We start from the raw sequence: 22,750 nt of genomic DNA, 5'->3' as shown, positions 1-22,750 counted from the left end.
TTAAACTCTAAAATTTTCATTTTGTTGTTATCAATTTTCTTTTTTTTTTTTTTACGGTAGGAAGGGGGAGCGAAAACACAAAATTTTGATTTAAGAAAAATGTGTACATCTAAAATGGGGTTGCACAATGCACAAATTAAGAAAGAGAGAATTCCAAAGAGAATCTGTAATTTTTAGGGATTGTAAGCTCTTTTTAGTCTTTATATTTGAGGTTTTGCAATCATCGGGAAAATGGGGAGGCGGGGGATTTTTAACTGAGTGTTGACTCCCTATCCATAAGTCATTTCTGACAAAAATATAGCCCGTTACACATGATAAATCACTTTACAATTCATCTACGATTGTTAGGTCAGTGTTTTGCAAACGGCCAAAATAATGGCTTGTTTGACTCGGGTAAATATCCCACTGCTCGTTCACTAGAGAATTTAATGAGCGTATGTTATTCTCTTTAAAAGCTTTGGATCCATACGTCATTTGCATCTTTAACATGTTTCAAGCTTGCATATCCATTTTTAAAACACGTGGAGAAGAAATCTCATTCTTGTAAAATTCCAAGCTATTAGGGTTGAACTAGTGGAATTTCCCAAACTTGGATAACAAAAGTTTTGTGTTAATTTTTGGTGTGTGAATAAATTTTCTTTACTTACATTTCTTATTGTTTTAAAATTTTTCCATACATAAACTCTAAAATTTTCAATTTCTTGTGATCTATTTGCCTTTTTTTGTTTACGGGATGAAGGGAGAGAGAAAACTCAAAGTTTTGATTTAACAAAAAAGTGTACATTTAAAATAGAGACGCACAGTGCACAAATGTAGAGAGAGATAATTCGAAAGAGTGTCTGTAATTTTTAGGGAATTTAACCTCTTTTTAGTTTTTATATCTCAGGTTTTGCAATTGTCGGGAAAAGGGGGAGGCGGGGTGTTTTTAACTAAGTGTTGACTCCCAATCCGTATGTCATTTCTTCAAAAAATATAGCCCGTTACGGATGATAAATTACTTTACAATCATCTATGATTGTTAGGTAAGCTTTTGGTAAACGGGCAAAATGGCTTGTTTGACTCTAGTAAATATCCCACCGCAAGTTCATTGAGAATTTAATGAGCGTTTGTTATTCTCTTTAAAACCTTTGGATCCATAGGTCATTTGAATCTTTAACATGTTTCAAGCATGCATATCCATTTTTAAAACACGTGTAGAAGAAATCTCTTTGTTGTAAAATTCCATGCTATTAGGGTTGAACTCGTGGAATTTTGCAAGCTTTTGTGTTCATTTGTGCTATGTGAATAAATTTTTTATACTTACATTTGTTATTGTTTTAATTTTTTCTCACACATAAACTCTAAAATTTTCATTTTGTTGTGATCAATTTGCCTTTTTTTGTTTTAGGGATGAAGGGAGAGTGAAAACTCAAAGTTTTGATTTAAGAAAAAAGTGTACATCAAAAATGGAGATGCACAATGCACAAATGTAGGGAGAGATAACTCCAAAGAGTGTTTGTAATTTTTAGCGATTGTAAGATCTTTTGAGTTTTTATATCTCAGGTTTTGCAATCGTCGGAAAAAGGGGGAGGCAGGGTTTTTTTAACTGACTGTTGACTCCCAATCCGTATGTCATTTCTTACAAAAATATAGCCCGTTACTCATGATAAATCACATTACAATCATCTATAATTATTTGGTCAGCTTTTTGCAAACGGGTAAAATAATGGCATGTTTGACTCGGGTAAATATCCCGTCGGACGTTCACTAGAGAATTTAATGAGTGTTTTTTATTCTCATTAAAAGCTTTGGATCCATTGGTCATTTGCATCTTTAACATGTTTCAACCATGCATATCCATTTTTAAAACACGTGTAGAGAAATTCTCTTTCTTGTAAAATTTCAAGCTATTTGAGTTGAACTAGTGGAATTTCCCAAACATGGATGACAAACATTTTGTGTTCATTTGTGGTGTGTGAATAAATTTTCATTACTTACATTTGTTATTGTTTTAATTTTTTTCCATACATAAACTCTTAAATTTTGTTGTGATCTATTTACCTTTTTTTGTTTACGGCATGAAGGGAGAACGAAAACTCAAAGTTTTGATTTAAGAAAAAAGTTTACATCTAAAATGTAGATGCACAATGCACAAATGTAGAGAGATATAATTCCAAAGAGTTTCTGTGATTTTTAATGATTGTGAGCTCTTTTCTGTTTTTAGTTCTCAGGTTTTGCAATCGTCGGGAAAGGGGGAGGCGGGGGATTTTTAATTGAGTGTTGACTCCCAATTCGTAAGTCATTTCTTACAATAATATAGCCCGTTACGAATGAAAAATCACTTTACAATCATCTATGATTGTTAGGTCAGCTTTTTGCAAACGGGCAAAATAATGGCTTATTTGACTCGGGTACATATCTCGCTGCACGTTCACTTCATAATTTAAAGTGCGTTTGTTAGTCTCATTAAAAGCGTAGGATCCATAGGTCATTTGCATCTTTAACATGTTTCAAGCATGCAAATCCATTTTAAAACATGTGTAGAAGAAATCTCTTTCTTGTAAAATTTCAAGCTATTAGGGTTGAACTAGTTGAATTTCCCAATCTTGGATAACAATTTTTTTTGTTCATTTATGGTGAGTGAATAAATTTTCATTACTTACATTCGTTATTGTTTTAATTTTTTTCCATACATAAACTCTAAAATTTTCATTTTGTTGTGATCAATTTACCTTTTTTTGTTTACGGCATGAAGGGAGAACGAAAACTCAATGTTTTGATTTAATAAAAAGTGTACATCTAAAATGGAGATGAACAATGAACCAATGTAGAGAGATATAATTCCAAAAAGTGTCTGTGATTTTTAAGGATTGTAAGCTCTTTTCAGTTTTTAGTTTTCAAGTTTTGCAATCATCGAGAAAAGGGGGAGGCGGGGGATTTTTAATTGAGTGTTGACTCGCAATCCGTAACTCATTTCTTACAATAATATAGCCCGTTACGAATGAAAAATCACTTTACAATCATCTATGATTGTTAGGTCAACTTTTTGCAAATGGGCAAAATAATGGATTGTTTGACTTGGGTAAATATCCCGCCGCACGTTCACTTTAGAATTTAATGAGCGTTTCTTATTCTCATTAAAAGCTTTGGATCCATCGGTCGTTGACATCTTTAACATGTTTCAAGCATGCAAAGCCATTTTTAAAACATGTGTAGAAGAAATCTCTTTCTTGTAAAATTCCAAGCTATTGGGGTTGAACTAGTGGAATTTCCCAATCTTGGATAACAAAACTTTTACGTTCATTTGTGGTTTGTGAATAAATTTTCTTTACTTACATTTTTTGGTTTTAAAATTTTTTTCCATACATAAACTCTAAAATTTTCATTTTGTTGCTATCAATTGGCCTTATTTTTTTTCTTTTTTACGGTATGTAGGGGGAGTGAAAACTCAAAATTTTGATTTAAGGAAAAAGTGTACATCTAAAATGGAGATGCACAATGCACAATTTTAGAAAGAGATAATTCCAATGAGTGTCTGTAATTTTTAGCGATTATAAGCTCTTTTTAGTTTTTATATCTCAGGTTTTTCAATCGTCGGGAAAAGGCGGAGGTGGGGTATTTTTAACTGAGTGTTGACACCCTATCCATAAGTCATTTCTTACAAAAATATAGCCCGTTACACATGATAAATCACTTTACAATTCACCTATGATTATTAGGTCAGCTTTTTGCAAATGGGCAAAATAATGGCTTGTTTGACTCAGGTAAATATCCCACCGCACGTTCTCTAGAGAATTTAATGAGCGTATGTTATTCTCTTTAAAAGCTTTGGATCCATAGGTCATTTGCATCTTTAACATGTTTCAAGCTTGCATATCCATTTTTAAAACCCGTGTAGAAGAAATCTCGTTCTTGTAAAATTCCAAGCTATTAGGGTTGAACTAGTGGAATTTCCCAAACTTGGATAATAAAAGTTTTGTGTTCATTTTTGGTGTGTGAATAAATTTTATTTACTTACATTTGTTATTGTTTTAAATTTTTTCCATGCATAAACTCGAAAATTTTCATTTTGTTGTGATCTATTTGCCTTTTTTTATTTACGAGATGAAGGGAGAGAGAAAACTCAAAGTTTTGATTTAAGAAAAAAGTGTACGATTAAAATGGAGACGTGCACAAATGCAATGAGAGATAATTCCATACAGTGTCTGTAATTTTTAGGGAATTTAAGCTCTTTTTAGTTTTTGCATCTCAGGTTTTGCAATCGTCGGGAAAAGGGGGAGGCGGGGTGTTTTTAACTGAGTGTTGACTCCCAATCCATAAGTCATTTCTTACAAGGATATAGCCCATTACGGATGATAAATCACTTCACAATCATCTATGAATGTTAGGTAAGCTTTTTGTAAACGGGCAAAATATTGGCTTGTTTGACTCGGGTAAATATCGCGCCGCACGTTCACTAGAGAATTTAATGAGTGTCTGTTATTCTCATTAAAAACTTTGGATCCATAAGTCATTTGCATCTTTAACATGTTTCAAGCATGCATATCCATTTTTAAAACAAGTGTAGAAGAATTCTCTTACTTGTAAAATTTCAAGCTAATAGGGTTGAACTTGTGGAATTTCCCAAACATGTATAACAAAAATTTTGTGTTCATTTTTGGTGTGTGAATAAATTTTCATTACTTACATTTGTTATTTTTTTAATTTTTTTCCATACATAAACTCTAAAATTTACATTTTGTTGTGATCTATTTACCTTTTTTTTTTTTATGGCAGGAAGGGAGAACGAAAAGTCAAAGTTTTGATTTAAGAAAAAAGTGTACATGTAAAATGGAGATGCACAATGCACAAATGTAGGGAGAGATAATTCCAAAGAGTGTTTGTAATTTTTAGGGATTGAAAGCTCTTTTTTGTTTTTGTATCTCAGGTTTTGCAATCGTCGAGAAAAGGGGGAGGCGGGGGATTTTTAACTGAGTGTTGATTCCCTATCCATAAGTCATTTCTTACAAAAAAATAGCCCGTTACACATGATAAATCACTTTACAATTCATCTATGATTGTTAGGTCAGCGTTATTCAAACGGGCAAAATAATGGCTTGTTTGACTCAGGTAAATATCCCACCGCATGTTCACTAGAGAATTTAATGAGCGTATGTTATTCTCTTTAAAAGCTTTGGATCCATAGGTCATTTGCATCTTTAACATGTTTCAAACTTGGATATCCATTTTTAAAACACTTGTAGAAGAAATCTCTTTCTTGTAAAATTCCAAGCTATTAGGGTTGAATTACTGGAATTTCCCAAACTTGGATAACAAAAGTTTTGTGTCAATTTTTGTTGTGTGAATAAATTTTATTTACTTACATTTGTTCTTTTTTAAAATTTTTTCCATACATAAAATCTAAAATTTTCAATTTGTTGTGATCTATTTGCCTTTTTTTGTTTACGGGATGAAGGGAGAACGAAAACTCAAAGTTTTGAATTAATAAGAAAGTGAACATCTTAAATGGAGATGCATAATGCACAAATGTAGAGAGATATAATTCCAAAGAGTATCTGTGATTTTTAAGGATTGTGAGCTCTTTTCCGTTTTTAGTTCTCAGGTTTTGCAATCGTCGACAAAAGGGTGAGGCAGGGGATTTTTAAATGAGTTTTGACTCCCAATCCATAAGTCATTTCTTACAAAAATATAGCTCGTTACGGACGATAAATCACTTTACAATCAACTATGATTGTTAGGTAAGCTTTTTGTGAAAGGGAAAAATAATGGCTTGTTTGACTCTGGTAAATATCCAACCGCACGTTCATTGAGAATTTAATGAGCGTTTGTTATTCTCTTTAAAAGCTTTGGATCCATGGGTCATTTGCATCTTTAACATGTTGCACGCATGCATATCCATTTTTAAAACACGTGTAGAAGAAATCTCTTTCTTGTAAAATTCCATGCAATTAGGGTTGAACTAGTGGAATTTCCTGAATTTGGAAAAACAAAACTTTTGTGTTCATTTGTGGTGTGTGAATAAATTTTCTATACTTATATTTGTTATTGTTTTAATTTTTTTTCACACATAAACTCTAAAAATTTTATTTTGTTGTGATCAATTTGCCTTTTTTTGTTTTCAGGAAGAAGGGAGAGCGAAAACTCAAAGTTTTGATTTAAGAAAAAACTATACATCTAAAATGGAGATGCACAATGCACAAATGTAGGGAGAGATAATTCCAAAGAGTGTTTGTAATTTTTAGGGATTGTTAGATCTTTTTAGTTTTTATATCTCCGGTTTTGCTATCGTGGAGAAAAGGGGGAGGCGGGGTATTTTTAATTGACTGTTGACTCCCAATCCGTATGTCATTTCTTACAAAAATATAGCCCGTTACTCATGATAAATCACATTACAATCATCTATGATGTTTAGGTCAGCTTTTGCAAACGGGCAAAATAATGGCTTGTTTGACTCGGGTAAATATCCCGCCGCACGTTCACTAGAGAATTTAATGAGTGTTTGTTATTCTCATTAAAAGCTTTGGATACATAGGACATTTGCATCTTTAACATGCTTCAAGCATGCATATCCATTTTTAAAACACGTGTAGAAGAATTCTCTTTCTTGTAAAATTTCAAGCTATTAGGGTTGAATTAGTGGAATTTCCTAAACTTGGATAACAAAAGTTTTGTGTTAATTTTTACTGCTTGAATAAATTTTCTTTACTTACATTTGTTATTGTTTTAAATTTTTTCCATACATAAACTCTAAAATTTTCAATTTGCTGTGATCTATTTGCCTTTTTTTTTTTACGGGATGAAGGGAGAGAGAAAACTCAAAGTTTTGATTTAAGAAAAAAGTGTACATTTAAAATGGAGACGCAAAGTGCACAAATCTAGAGAGAGATAATTCCAAAGAAAGTCTGTAATTTTTAGGGAATTTAAGCTCTTTTCAGTTTTTATATCTCAGGTTTTGCAATCGTCGGGTAAAAGGGGAGGCGGGGTGTTTTTTACTGAGTGTTGACTCCCAATCCGTAAGTCATTTCTTACAAAAATATAGCCCGTTATGGATTATAAATCACTTTACAATCATCTATATTGTTAAGTAAGCTTTTTGTAATCGGGCAAAATAATGGCTTGTTTGACTCTGGTAAATATCCCATCGCACGTTCATTGAGAATTTAATGAGCGTTTGTTATTCTCTTTAAAAGCTTTGGATCCATAGGTCATTTGCATCTTTAACATGTTTCAAAGATGCATATCCATTTTTAAAACACGTGTAGAAGAAATCTCTTTCTTGTAAAATTCGATGCAATTAGGTTTCAACTAGTGGAATTTCCCAAACATGGAAAACAAAACTTTTGTGTTCATTTGTGGTGTGTGAATAAATTTTCTATACTTACTTTTTTTTTGTTTTAATTTTTTTTTCAAACATAAACTCTAAAATTTTCATTTTTTTGTGATCAATTTCCCTTTTTTTTGTTTACGGGATGAAGGGAGAGCGAAATCTCAAAGTTTTGATTTAAGAAAAAAGTGTTCATCTAAAATGGAGATGCACAATGCACAAATGTAGGGAAAGATAATTCTAAAGAGCGTTTGTAATTTTTAGGGATTGTAAGATCTTTTTATTTTTTATATCTCAGGTTTTGCAATCGTCGGGAAAAGGGGGAGGCGGGGGATTTTTAATTGAGTGTTGACTCCCATTCCGTAAATCATTTCGTACACTAATATAGCTCGTTACGAATGAAAAATCACTTTACAATCATCTATGATTGTTAGGTCAGCTTTTTGCGAACGGGCAAAATAATGGCTTGTTTGGGTCGGGTAAATAACCCGCCGCACGTTCATTTAAGAATTTAATGAGCGTTTGTTATTCTCATTAAAAGCTTTAGATCCATAGGTCATTTGCATCTTTAACATGTTTCAAGCATGTATATCCATTTTTAAAACACGTTTTGAAGAAATCTCTTTCTTGTAAAATTCCAAGCTATTAGGGTTGAACAAGTGGAATTTCCCAATCTTGGATAACAAAACTTTTGTGTTCATTTGTGGTTTGTGAATAAATTTTATTTACTTACATTTTTTATTTTTTTTCATTTTTTACATTCTTAAAGTCTAAAATTTTTATTTTGTTGTTATCTATTTGCCTTTTTTTTTTTCTGTACGGCATGATGGGGGAGCGAAAACTCAAAATTTAGATTTAAGAAAAAAGTGTATTTCTAAAATGGAGATGCACAATACACGAATTTAGAAAGAGATAATTCCAAAGAGCGTCTGTAATTTTTAGGGATTGTAAGCTCTTTTTAGTTTTTATATCTCAGGTTTTGCAATCGTCGGGAAAAGGGGGAGGCAGGGGATTTTTAACTGAGTGTTGACTCCCTATCCATAAGTCATTTCTTACAAAAAATATAGCCCGTTACACAAGATAAATCACTTTACAATTCATCAATGATTGTTAGCTCAGTTTTTTTGCAAACGGGCAAAATAATGGCTTGTTTGACTCGGGCAATATCCCACCTCACGTTCATTGAGAATTTAATGAGCGTTTGTTATTCTCTTTAAAAGCGTTGGATCCATAGGTCATTTGCATCTTTAACATGTTTCAAGCATGCATATCCACTTTTAAAACACGTGTAGAAGAAATCCCTTTCTTGTAAAATTGCATGCAATTAAGGTTGAATTAGTGGAATTTCCCAAACTTGGAATACAAAACTTTTGTGTTCATATGTGGTGTGTGAATAAATTTTCTATACTTACATTTGTTACTGTTTTAATTTTTTTTCACACATAAACTCTAAAATTTTCATTTTGTTGTGATCAATTTGCCTTTTTTTTGTTTACGGGATGAAGACAGAGCGAAATCTCAAAGTTTTGATTTAAGAAAAAAGTGTTCATCTAAAATGGAGATGCACAATGCACAAATGTAGTGAGAGATAATTCCAAAGAGCGTTTGTAATTTTTAGGGATTGTAAGATCTTTTTATTTTTTATATCTCAGGTTTTGCAATCGTCGGGAAAAGGGGGAGGCGGGGGATTTTTAACTGACTGTTGACTCCCAATCTGTAAGTCATTTCTTACAATAATATTGCGCGTTACGAAATAAAAATCACTTTACAATCATCTATGATTGTTAGCTCAGCTTTTTTTGCAAACGCGCAAAATAATGGCTTGTTTGGCTCGGGTAAATATCTCGCCGCACGTTCACTTAAGAATTTAATGAGTGTTTGTTATTCTCATTAAAAGCTTTAGATCCATAGGTCATTTGCATCTTTAACATGTTTCAAGCATGCATATCCATTTTTAAAACACGTGTAGAAGAAATCTCTTTCTTGTAAAATTCCAAGCTATTAGGGTTGAACTAGTGGAATTTCCCAATCTTGGATAACAAAACTTTTGTGTTCATTTGTGGTTTGTGAATATATTTTCTTTACTTATATTTTTTATTTTTTTTGTTTTTTTCCATATATAAACTCTAAAATTTTCATTTTGTTCTTATCAATTTGATTTTTTTTTTTTTTACGGTATGTAGGTGGAGCGAAAACTCAAAATTTTGATTTAAGAAAAAAGTGTACTTCTAAAATGGAGTTGCACAATGGACGAATTTAGAAAGAGATAATTCCAAAGAGTCTCGGTAATTTTTAGGGATTGTAAGTTCTTTTTAGTTTTTATATCTCAGGTTTTGCAACCGTTGGGAAAAGGGGGAGGCGGGGGATTTTTAACTGAGTGTTGACTCCCTATCCATAACTCATTTATTACAAAAATAAAGCCCGTTACACATGATAAATCACTTTACAATTCATCAATGATTGTTAGGCCAGCTTTTTGCAAACGGGAAAAATAATGGCCTGTTTGACTCGGGTAAGTATTCCGCCGCACGTTCACTTACGAATTTAATGAATGTTTGTTATTGTCATTAACAGCTTTGGTTCCATAGGTCATTTGCATCTTTAACATGTTTCAAGCATGCATATCCATTTTTAAAACACTTGTAGAAGAAATCTCTTTCTTGTAAAATTCCAAGCTATTACGGTTGAACTAGTGGAATTTCCCAATTTTGGACAACAAAACTTTTGTGTTCATTTGTGGTTTGTGAATAAATTTTTTTCACTAATATTTTTTTTTTAAATTTTTTCCAATATAACCTATAAAATTTTCATTTTGTTGTTATCAATTTGCCTTTTTTTTTTTAATTTTATGGTATGAAGGGGGAGCGAAAACTAAAAATTTTGATTTAAGAAAAAAGTGTACATCTAAAATGGAGATGCACATTGCACAAATTTTGAAAGAGATAATTCCAAAGAGTGTCTATAATTTTTAGGGATTGTAAGCTCTTTTTTTGTTTTTATATCTCAGGTTTTACAATTGTCGGGAAAAGGGGGAGGCGGGGAATTTTTAATTCAGTGTTGACTCCCAATCCATAAGTCATTTCTTACAAAAATATAGCCCATTACACATGATAAATCACTTTACAATTCATCTATGATTGTTAGGTCAGCTTTTTGCAAACGGGCAAAATAATGGCTTGTTTGACTCGGGTAAATATCCCACCGCACGTTCACTAGAGAATTTAATGAGCGCATGTTATTCTCTTTAAAAGCTTTGGATCCATAGGTCATTTGCATCTTTAACATGTTTCAAGCTTGCATATTCATTTTTAAAACACGTGTGGAAGAAATCTCTTTCTTGTAAAATTCCAAGCTATTAGGGTTGAACTAGTGGAATTTCCAAAACTTGGATAACAAAAGTTTTGTGTTATTTTTTGGTGTTTGAATAAATTTTTTTTACTTACATTTGTTTTTGTTTTAAATTTTTTCCAGACATAAACTCTAAAATTTTCAATTTGCTGTGATCTATTTGCCTTTTTTTGTTTACGGGATGAAGGGAGAGAAAAAACTCAAAGATTTGATTTATGAAAAAAGTGTACATTTAAAATGGAGACGCATAGTGCACAAATGTCGAGAGAGATAATTCCAAAGAGTGCCTGTAATTTTTAGGGAATTTAAGCTCTTTTTAGTTTTTATATCTCATGTTTTGCAATGGTCGGGTAAAGGGGGAGGCGGGGTGTTTTTAACTGAGTGTTGACTCCCAATCCGTAAGTCATTTCTTACAAAAATTTAGCCCGTTACGGATGATAAATCACTTTACAATCATCTATGATTGTTAGGTAAGCTTTTTGTAAACAGGCAAAAAAATGGCTTGTTTGACTCTGGTAAATATCCCACAGCACGTTCATTGAGAATTTAATGAGCGTTTGTTATTCTCTTTTAAAGCTTTGGATGCATAGGTCATTTGCATCTTTAACATGTTTCAAGCATGCATATACATTTTTAAAACACGTGTAGAAGAAATCTCTTACTTGTAAAATTCCATGCAATTAGGTTGAACGAGTGGAATTTCCCAAACTTGGAAAACAAAACTTTTGTGTTCATTTGTGGAGTGTGAATAAATTTTCAACACTGACATTTGTTCTTGGTTTAATTTTTTTTCATACATAAACTCTAAAACTTTCATTTTGTTGTGATCAATTTGCCTTTTTTTGTTTACGGGGTGAAGGGAGAGCAAAAAGTCAAAGTTTTGATTTAAGAAAAAAGTGTACATCTGAAATGGAGATGCACAATGCACAAATGTAGGGAGAGATAATTCCAAAGAGTGTTTGTAATTTTTAGGGATTGTAAGATCTTTTTAGTTTTTATATCTCAGGTTTTGCTATCGTAGGGAAAAGGGGGAGGCGGGGTATTTTTAACTGAATGTTGACTCCCAATCCGTATGTCATTTCTTACAAAAATTTAGCCCGTTACTCATGATAAATCACATTACAATCATCTAAGATTGTTTGGTCAGCTTTTTGCCAACGGGCAAAATAATGGCTTGTTTAACTCGGGTAAATATCCCGCCGCATGTTCACTAGAGAATTTAATGAGGGTTTGTTATTCTCATTAAAAGCTTTTGATCCATAGGTCATTTGCATCTTTAACATGTTTCAAGCATGCATATCCATTTTTAAAACACGTGTAGAAGAATTCTCTTTCTTGTAAAATTTCAAGCTATTAGGGTTGAACTAGTGGAATTTCCCAAACTTGGATAACAAAAATTTTGTGTTCATTTGTTGTGTGTGAATAAATTTTCATTTCTTACATTTGTTATTGTTTTAATTTTTTTCCACACATAAACTCTAAAAGTTACATTTTGTTGTGATCTATTTACTTTTTTTTGTTTATGGCATGAAGGGAGAACGAAAACTCGAAGTCTTGATTTAAGAAAAAAGTGTACATCTAAAATGGAGATGCACAATGCATAAAAGTAGAGAGATATAATTCAAAAGAATGTCTGTCATTTTTAAGGATTGTGAGCTCCTTTCAGTTTTTAGTTCTTAGGTTTTGCAATCGTCGGTAAAAGGGGGAGGCGCGGGATTTTTAATTGAGTGTTGACTCCCAATCCGTAAGTCATTTCTTACAATAATATTGCCCGTTACGAATGAAAAATCACTTTACAATCATCTTTGATTGTTAGGTCAGCTTTTTGCAAACGGGCAAAATAATGGCTTGTTTGGCTCGGGTAAATATCCCGCCGCACGTTCACTGAAGAATTTAATGAGCGTTTGTAATTCTCATTAAAAGCTTTGGATCCAAAGGTCATTTGCATCTTTAACATGTTTAGAGCATGCATATCCATTTTTAAAACACGTGTAGAAGAAATCTCTTTCTTGTAAAATTCCAAGCTATTGGGGTTGAACTAGTGGAATTTCCCAATCTTGGATAACAAAACTTTTGTGTTCATTTGTGGTTTGTGAATAAATTTTATTTACTTACATTTTTTATTTTTTTTAGTTTTTTCCATACTTAAACTCTAAAAGTTTCATTTTGTTGTCATCAATTTGCCTTTTTTTTTTTTACGGTACTTAGGGGGAGCGAAAACTCAAAATTTTGATTTAAGAAAAAAGTGTACATCTAAAATGGAGATGCACAATGCATGAATTTAGAAAGTGATAATTCCAAAGAGTGTCTGTAATTTTTAGGGATTTTAAGCTCTTTTTAGTTTTTATATCTCAGGTTTTGCAATCGTCGGGAAAAGGGGGAGGCGAGGGATTTTTAATTGAGTGTTCACTCCCTATCCATAAGTCATTTCTAACAAAAATATAGCCCGTTACACATGATAAATCACTTTACAATTCATCTATGATTGTTAGGTCAGCTTTTTGCAATCGGGAAAAATAATGGCTTGTTTGACTCAGGTAAATATCCCGCCGCACGTTCAGTAGAGAATTTAATGAGAGTATGTTATTCTCTTTAAAAGCTTTGGATCCATAGGTCATTTGCATCTTTAACATGTTTCATACGTCCATATCCATTTTTAAAACTCGTGTAGAAGAAATCTCTTTCTTGTAAAAGTCTAAGCTATTAGGGTTGATCTAGTGGAATTTCCCAAACTTGGATAACAAAAGTTTTGTGTTAATTTTTGGTGTGTAAATAAATTTTCTTTACTTACTTTTGTTATTGTTTTAAATTTTTTCCATACATAAACTCTAAAATTTTCAATTTGCTGTGATCTATTTGCCTTTTTTTGTTTACGGGATGAAGGGAGAGAGAAAACTCAAAGTTTTGATTTAAGAAAAAAGTGTACATTTAAAATAGAGACGCACAGTGCACAAATGTAGAGAGAGATAATTCCAAAGAGTGTCTGTAATTTTTATGGAATTTAATCTCTTTTTAGTTTTTATATCTCAGGGTTTGCAATCGTTAGGAAAAGGGGGAGGTGGGGTATTTTTAACTGACTGTTGACTCCCAATCCGTATATCATTTCTTACAAAAATATAGCCCATTACGGATGATAAATCACTTTACAATCATCTATGATTGTTAGGAAAGCATTTTGTAAATGGGCAAAATAATGGCTTGTTTGACTCTGATAAATATCCCACCGCACGTTCATTGAGAATTTAATAAGCGGTTGTTATTCTCTTTAAAAGATTTGGATCCATAGGTCATTTGCATCTTTAACATGTTTCAAGCATGCATATCCATTTTTAAAACAAGTGTAGAAGAAATCTCTTTGTCGTAAAATTCCATGCAATTAGGGTTGAAGTAGTGGAATTTCCCAAACTTGGAAAACAAAACTTTTGTGTTCATTTGTGGGGTGCGAATAAATTTTCTACACTTACATTTGTTAATGTTTTAATTTTTTTCACATATAAACTCTAAAATTTTCATTTTGTTGTGATCAATTTCCCTTTTTTTGTTTACGGGATGAAGGGAGAGCGAAAACTCTAAGTTTTGATTTAAGAAAAAAGTGTACATCTAAAATGGAGATGCACAATGCAAAAATGTAGGGAGAGATAATTCAAAAGAGTGTTTGTAATTTTTAGGGATTGTAAGATCATTTTAGTTTTTATATCTCAGGTTTTGCAATTGTCGGGAAAAGGGGGAGGCAGGGTATTTTTAACTGAGTGTTGACTCCCAATAAGTAAGTCATTTGTTACAAAAATATAGCCCGTTACAGATGATAAATCACTTTACAATCATCTATGATTGTTAACTAAGCTTTTTGTAAGCGGGCAAAATAATGGCTTGTTTGACTCTGGTAAATATCCCACCGCACGTTCATTGAGAATTTAATGAGTGTTTGTTATTCTCTTTAAAAGCTTTGGATCCATAAGTCATTTGCATCTTTAACATGTTTCAAGCTTGCATATCCATTTTTAAAACACGTGTAGAAGAAATCTCTGTCGTAAAATTCCATGCCATTAGGGTTGAACTAGTGGAATTTCCCTAACTTGGAAAACAAAACTTTTGTGTTCATTTGTGGTGTGCGAATAAATTTTCTGCACTTAGATTTGTTATTGTTTTAATTTTTTTTCACACACAAACTCTAAAATTTTCATTTTGGTGTGATCTATTTGCCGTTTTTTGTTTATGGGATGAAGGGAGTGATTTAAGAAAAAACTGTACATCTAAAATGGAGACGCACAATGCACAAATGTAGGGAGAGATAATTCCAAAGAGTGTTTCTAATTTTTAGGGATTGTAAGATCTTTTTAGTTTTTATATCTCAGGTTTTACAATCGTTGGGAAAAGGGAGAGGCGGGGTATTTTTAACTGACTGTTGACTCCCAATCCGTATGTCATTTCTTACAAAAATATAGACCGTTACTCATGATAAATCACATTACAATCATCTATGATTGTTTGGTCAGCTTTTTGAAAACGGGCAAAATAATGGCATGTTTGAATCGGGTAAATATCCCGCCGCACGTTCGCTTGAGAATTTAATGAGTGTTTGTTATTCTCATTAAAAGCTTTGGATCCATAGGTCATTTGCATCTTTAACATGTTTCAAGCATGCATATCCATTTTTTAAACACGTGAAGAAGAATTCTCTTTCTAGTAAAATTTCAAGCTATTAGGGTTAAACTAGTGGAATTTCCCAATCTTGGATAACAAAACTTTTGTGTCCATTTGTGGTGTGTGAATAAATTTTCATTACTTACAATTGTTATTGTTTTAATTTTTTTCCACACATAAACTCTTAAATTTACATTTTGTTGTGATCTATTTACCTTTTTTTGTTTACGGCATGAAGGGAGTACGAAAACTCAAAGTTTTGATTTAAGAAAAAAGTGTACATCTAAAATGGAGATACACAATGCACAAAAGTAGAGAGATATAATTCCAAAGAGTGTCTGTGATTTTTAAGGATTGTGAGCTCTTTTCAGTTTTTAGTTCTCAGGTTTTGCAATCGTCGGGAAAAGGGGGAGGCGGGGGATTTTTAATTGAGTGTTGACTCCCAATCCGTAAGTCATTTCTTACAATAATATTGCCCGTTACGAATGAAAAATCACTTTACAATCATCTATGATTGTTAGGTCAGCTTTTTGCAAACGGGCAAAATAATGGCTTGTTTGGCTCAGGTAAATATCCCCGGCCGCACGTTCACTTAAGAATTTAATGAGCGTTTGTTATTCTCATTAAAAGCTTTGGTTCCATAGGTCATTTGCATCTTTAACATGTTTCAAGCATGCATATCCATTATTAAAACACGTGTAGAACAAATCTCTTTCTTGTAAAATTCCAAGCTATTAGGGTTGAACTAGTGGAATTTCCAAATCTTGGATAACTAAACTTTTGTGCTCATTTGTGGTTTGTGAATAAATTTTCTTTACTTACATTTTTATTTTTTTTTATTTTTTCCATACATAAACTCTAAAATATTCATTTTCTTGTTATCAATTTGCCTTTTTTTTTTACGGTATGTATGGGTAGCGAAAACACAAAATTTTGATTTATGAAAAAAGTGTACATCTAATATGGAGATGCACAATACACGAATTTAGAAAGAGATAATTCCAAACAGTGTCAGTAATTTTTAGGGATTGTAAGCTCTTTTTAGTTTTTATATCTCAGCTTTTGCAATCGTCAGGAAAAGGGGGAGGCGGGGGATTTTTAACTGAGTGTTGACTCCCTAATCATAAGTCATTTCTTAAAAAAATATAGCCCGTTACACATGATAAATCCGGGCAAACTAATGGCTTGTTCGACTCTGGTAAATATCCCCACCGCATGTTCATAGAGAATTTAATGAGCGTTTGTTATTCTCTTTAAAAGCTTTGGATCCATAGGTCATTTGCATCTTTAACATGTTTCAAGCTTGCATATCCATTTTTAACACACGTGTAGAAGAAATCTCTTCCTTGTAAAATTCCAAGCTATTAGGGTTGAACTCGTGGAATTTCCCAAACTTGGATAACAAAAGTTTTGTGTCAATTTTTGTTGTGTGAATAAATTTTCTTTACTTACATTTGTTATTGTTTTAAAAATTTTCCATACATAAACTCTAAAATTTTCAATTTGCTGTGATCTATTTGCCTTTTTTTGTTTACGGGATGAAGGGAGCGAGAAAACTCAAAGTTTAGATTTAAGAAAAATGTGTACATTTAAAATGGAGACGCACAGTACACAAATGTAGAGAGAGATAATTCCAAAGAGTGTATGTAATTTTTAGGGAATTTAAGCTCTTTTTAGTTTTTATATCTCAGGTTTTGCAATCGTCGGGTAAAGGGGAAGGCGGTTTGTTTTTAACCTAGTGTTGACTCCCAATCCGTAAGTCATTTCTTAAAAAAATATAGCCCATTACGTATGATAAATCACTTTACAATCATCTATGATTGTTAGGTAAGCTTTTTGTAAACGGGCACAATAATGGCTTGTTTGACTCTGGTAAATATCCCACCGCACGTTCATTGAGAATTTAATGAGCGTTTGTTATTCTCTTTAAAAGCTTTGGATCCATAGGTCATTTGCATCTTTAACACGTTTCAAGCTTGCATATCCATTTTTAAAACACGTGTAGAAGAAATCTCTTTCTTGCAAACTTCCAAGCTATTAAGGTTGAACTAGTGGAATTTCCCAAACTTGGATAACAAAAGTTTTGTGTTAATTTTTGGTGTGTGAATAAATTTTCTTTACTTACATTTGTTATTGTTTTAAAATTTTTCCATACATAAACTCTAAAATTTTCAACTTGCTGTGATCGATTTGCCATTTTTTGTTTACGGGATGAAAGGAGTGAGAAATCTAAGAGTTTTGATTTAAGAAAAAAGTGTACATTTAAAATGGAGACGCACAATGCATAAATGTTGAGAGAGATAATTCCAAAGAGTGTTTGTAATTTTTTGGGAATTTAAGCACTTTTTAGTTTTTATATCTCGGGTTTTGCAATCGTCGGGTAAATGGGGAGGCGGGGTGTTTTTAACTGAGTGTTGACTCCCAATCCGTAAGTCATTTCTTACAAAAATATAGCCCGTTACGGATGATAAATCACTTTACAATCATCTATGATTCTTAGGTAAGCTTTTTGTAAACGGGCAAAATAATGGCTTGTTTGACTCTGGTAAATATCCCACCACACGTTCATTGAGAATTTAATGAGGGTTTTTTATTCTCTTTAAATGCTTTGGATCCATGGGTCATTTGCATCTTTGACATGTTTCAAGCATGCATATACATTTTTAAAACACGTGTAGAAGAAATCTCTTTCTTGTAAAATTCCATGCAATTAGGCTTGAACTAGTGGAATTTCCCAAACTTGGAAAACAAAACTTTTGTGTTCATTTGTGGTGTGTGAATAAATTTTCTATACTTACATTTGTTATTGTTTTAATTTTTTTCACACATAAACTCTAAAATTTTCATTTTGTTGTGATCAATTTGCCTTTTTTTTTTACTGGATGAAGGGAGAGCGAAAACTCAAAGTTTTGATTTAAGAAAAAAGTGTACATCTAAAATGGAGATGAACAATGCACAAATGTAGGGATAATAATTCCAAAGAGTGTTTGTAATTTTCAGGGATTGTAAGATCTTTTTAGTTTTTATATCTCAGGTTTTGTAATTGTCGGGAAAAGGGGGAGGCGGGGTATTTTTAACTGACTGTTGACTCCCAATCCGTATGTCATTTCTTACAAAAATATAGCCCGTTACTCATGATAAATCACATTACAATCATCTATGATTGTTAGGTCAACTTTTTGCAAACGGGCAAAATAATGGCTTGTTTGACTCGGGTAAATATCCCGCCGCACGTTCACCGGAGAATTTAATGAGTGTTTGTTATTCTCATTAAAAGCTTTGGATCCATAGGTCATTTGCATCTTTACCATGTTTCAAGCATGCATATCCATTTTTAAAACAAATGTAGAAGAATTCTCTTTCTTGTAAAATTTCAAGCTATTAGGGTTGAACTAGTGGAATTTCCCAAACTTGGATAACAAAAATTTTGTGTTCATTTGTGGTGTGTGAATAAATTTTCATTACTTACATTTGTTATTGTATTAATTTTTTTCCAAACATAAACTCTAAAATTTACATTTTTTTGTGATCTATTTACCTTTTTTTGTTTACGGCATGAAGGGAGAACGAAAACTCAAAGTTTTTATTTAAGAAAAAAGTGTACATCTAAAATGGAGATGCATAATGCACAAATGTAGAGAGATATAATTCCGAAGAGTGTCTGTGATTTTTAAGGATTCTGAGCACTTTTCAGTTTTAAGTTCTCAGGTTTTGCAATCGTCGGGAAAAGGGGGAGGCGGGGGATTTTTAATTGATTGTTGACTCCCAATCCGTAAGTCATTTCTTCCAATAATATTGCCCGTTACGAATGAAATATCACTTTACAATCATCTATGATTGTTAGGTCAGCTTTTTGCAAACGGGCAGAATAATGGCTTGTTTGGCTATGGTAATTATCTCGCCGCACGTTCACTTAAGAATTTAATGAGCGTTTGTTATTCTCATTAAAAGCTTTGGATCCATAGGTCATTTCCATCTATAACATGTTTCAAGCATGCATATCCATTTTTAATACATGTGTAGAAGAAATCTCTTTCTTGTAGAATTCCAAGCTATTACGGTTGAACTAGTGGAATTTCCCAATCTTGGATAACAAAACTTTTGGGTTCATTTGTGGTTTGTGAATAAATTTCTTTACTTACATTTTTAATTTTTTTTAATTTTTTCCATATATAGACTTTAAAATTTTTATTTTGTTGTTATCAATTTGCCTTTTTTTTAAAGGTATGAAAGGGGAGTGAAAACGCAAAATTTTGATTTAAGAAAAAAGTATACATCTAAAATGGAGATGCACAATGCACGAATTTAGAAAGAGATAATTCCAAAGAGTGTCTGTAACTTTTAGGGATTGCAAGCTCTTTTTTTTTTTTATATCTCAGATTTTGCAATCGTCGGGAAAAGGGGGAGGCGTGGGATTTTTAACTGAGTGTTGACTCCCTCTCCATAAGTAATTTCTTACAAAAATATAGCTCGTTACACATGATAAATCACTTTACAATTCATCTATGATTGTTAGGTTAGCTTTTTGAAAATAGGCAAAATAATGGCATGTTTGTCTCGGGTAAATATCCCACCGCACGTTCACTAGAGAATTTAATGAGCGTATGTTATTCTCTTTCAAAGCTTTGGATCCAAAGGTCATTTGCATCTTTAACATGTTTCAAGCTTGCATATCCATTTTTAAAACACGTGTAGAAGAAATCTCTTTCTTGTAAAATTCCAAGCTATTAGGGTTGAACTAGTGGAATTTTCCAAACTTGGATAACAAAAGTTTTGTGTTAATTTTTGGTGTGTGAATAACTTTTCTTTACTTACATTTGTTATTTTTTAATTTTTTTCCATACATAAACTCAAAAATTTACTTTTTGTTGTGATCTATTTACCTTTTTTTTTTACGGCATGAAGGGAGAACGAAAAGTCAAAGTTTTGATTTAAGAAAAAACTGTACATATAAAATGGAGATGCATAATGCACAAATGTAGAGAGATATAATTCCAAAGAGAGTCTGTGATTTTTAAGGATTGTGAGCTCTTTTCAGTTTTTAGTTCTCTGGTTTTGCAATTGTCGGGAAAAGGGGGAGGCACGGGATTTTTAATTGAGTGTTGACTCCCAATCCGTAAGTCATTTCTTAAAATAATATTGACCGTTACGAATGAAAAATCACTTTACAATCATCTATGATTGTTAGGTCAGCTTTTTTTGCAAACAGGCAAAATAATGGCTTGTTTGGCTCTGGTAAATATCCCGCCACACGTTCACTTAAGAATTTAATGAGCGTTTGTTATTCTCATTAAAAGCTTTGGATCCATAGGTCATTTGCATCTTTAACATGTTTCAAGCATGCATATCCATTTTTAAAATACGTGTAGAACAAATCTCTTTCTTGTAAAATTCCAAGCTATTAGGGTTGAACTAGTGGAATTTCCCAATTTTGGATAACAAAACTTTTGTGTTCAATTTGGGTTTGTGAATAAATTTTGTCTACTTACATTTTTTATTTTTTAAAATTTTTTCCATACATAACCTCTAAAATTTTCATTTTGTTGTTATCAATTTGCCTTTTTTTTTTTTTAAATTTTACAGTGTGAAGGGGGAGCGAAAACTCAAAATTTGGATTTAATAAAAAAGTGCACATCTAAATGGAGATGCACAATGCAAAAATTTAGAAAGAGATAATTCAAAAGAGTGTCTGTAATTTTTAGGGATTGTAAGCTCTTTTTAGTTTTTATCTCAGGTTTTGCAATCGTCAGGAAAAGGGGGAGGCGGGGGATTTTTAACTGAGTGTTGACCCCCTATCCAAATGTCATTTCTTACAAAAATGTAGCCCGTTACACATGATAAATCAATTTACAATTCAACTATGATTGTTAGGTCAACTTTTTGCAAACGGGCAAAATAATGGTTTGTTTGACTCGGGAAAATATCCCACCGCACATTCACTAGAGAATTTAATGAGCGTATGTTATTCACTTTAAAAGCTTTGGATCCATAGGTCATTTGCATCTTTAACATGTTTCAAGCTTGTATATCAATTTTTAAAACACGTGTGGAAGAAATCTCTTTCTTGTAAAATTTTGAGCTATTAGGGTTGAACTAGTGGAATTTCCAAAACTTGGATAACAAAAGTTTTGTGTTAATTTTTGGTGTGTGAATAAATTTTATTTACTTACATTTTTTATTGTTTTAAATTTTTTCCATACATAAACTCAAAAATTTACATTTTGTTGTGATCTATTTACCTATTTTTGTTAATGGCATGAAGGGAGAATGAAAACTCAAAGTTTTGATTTAAGGAAAAAGTGTACATCTAAAATGGAGATGCATAATGCACAAATGTAGAGAGATATAATTCCAATGAGTGTCTGTGATTTTTATGGATTGAGAGCTCTTTTCAGTTTTTAATTCTCAGGTTTTGCAATCGTCGGGAAAAGGGGAAAGCAGGGGATTTTTAATTGAGTGTTGACTCCCAATCCATATGTCATTTCTGACAATAATATTGCCCGTTACGAATGAAAAATCACTTTACAATCATCTATGATTGTTTGGTCAGCTTTTTTTGCAAACGGGCAAAATAATGGCTTGTTTGGCTCGGGTAAATATCCCGCCACATGTTCCTTTAAGAATTTAATGAGTGTTTGTTATTCTCATTAAAAGCTTTGGATCCATAGGTCATTTGCATCTTTAACATGTTTCAAGCATGCATATCCATTTTTAAAACACATGTAGAAGAATTCTCTTTCTTGTAAAATTTCAAGTTATTAGGGTTGAACTAGTGGAATTTCCCAAACTTGGAAAACAAAAATTTTCATTTTGTTGTTATCAATTTGCCTTTTTTTTTTTTTTTACGGTATGAAGCGGGAGTGAAAACTCAAAATTTTGATTTAAGAAAAAAGTGTACATCTAAAATGGAGTTGCACAATGCACAAATTTAGAAAGATATAAATCCAAAGAGTGTCTGTAATTTTTAGGGATTGTAAGTTCTTTTTAGTTTTTATATCTCAGGTTTTCAATCGTCGAGAAAAGGGGGAGGCGGGGGATTTTTAACTGAGTGTTGACTCCCTTTCCATAAGTCATTTCTTACAAAATATAGCCCGTTACACATGATAAATCACTTTATAATTCATCAATGATTGTTAGGTCAGCTTTTTGCAAACGGGCAAAATAATGGCTTGTTTGACTCGGGTAAATATCCCACCGCACGTTCACTAGAGAATTTAATGAGCGTATGTTATTCTCTTTAAAAGTTTTGGATCCATAGGTCATTTGCATCTTTAACATGTTTCAAGCATGCATATCCATTTTTAAAACACGTGTAGAAGAATTCTCTTTCTTGTAAAATTTCAGGTTATTAGGGTAGAACTAGTGGAATTTCCCAAACTTGGAAAACAAAAATTTTGTGTTCATTTGAGGTGTGTGAATAAATTTTCATTACTTACATTTGTTATTGTTTTAATT

Source organism: Aristolochia californica, unplaced genomic scaffold (assembly GCF_029961685.1).
Source record: "Aristolochia californica isolate CCGP_79_NKW_82.1479 unplaced genomic scaffold, dmAriCali1.0.hap1 SCAF_12, whole genome shotgun sequence".
Taxonomy (NCBI): Eukaryota; Viridiplantae; Streptophyta; class Magnoliopsida; order Piperales; family Aristolochiaceae; genus Aristolochia; species Aristolochia californica.
Note: the sequence above shows the minus strand (reverse complement) of the source record.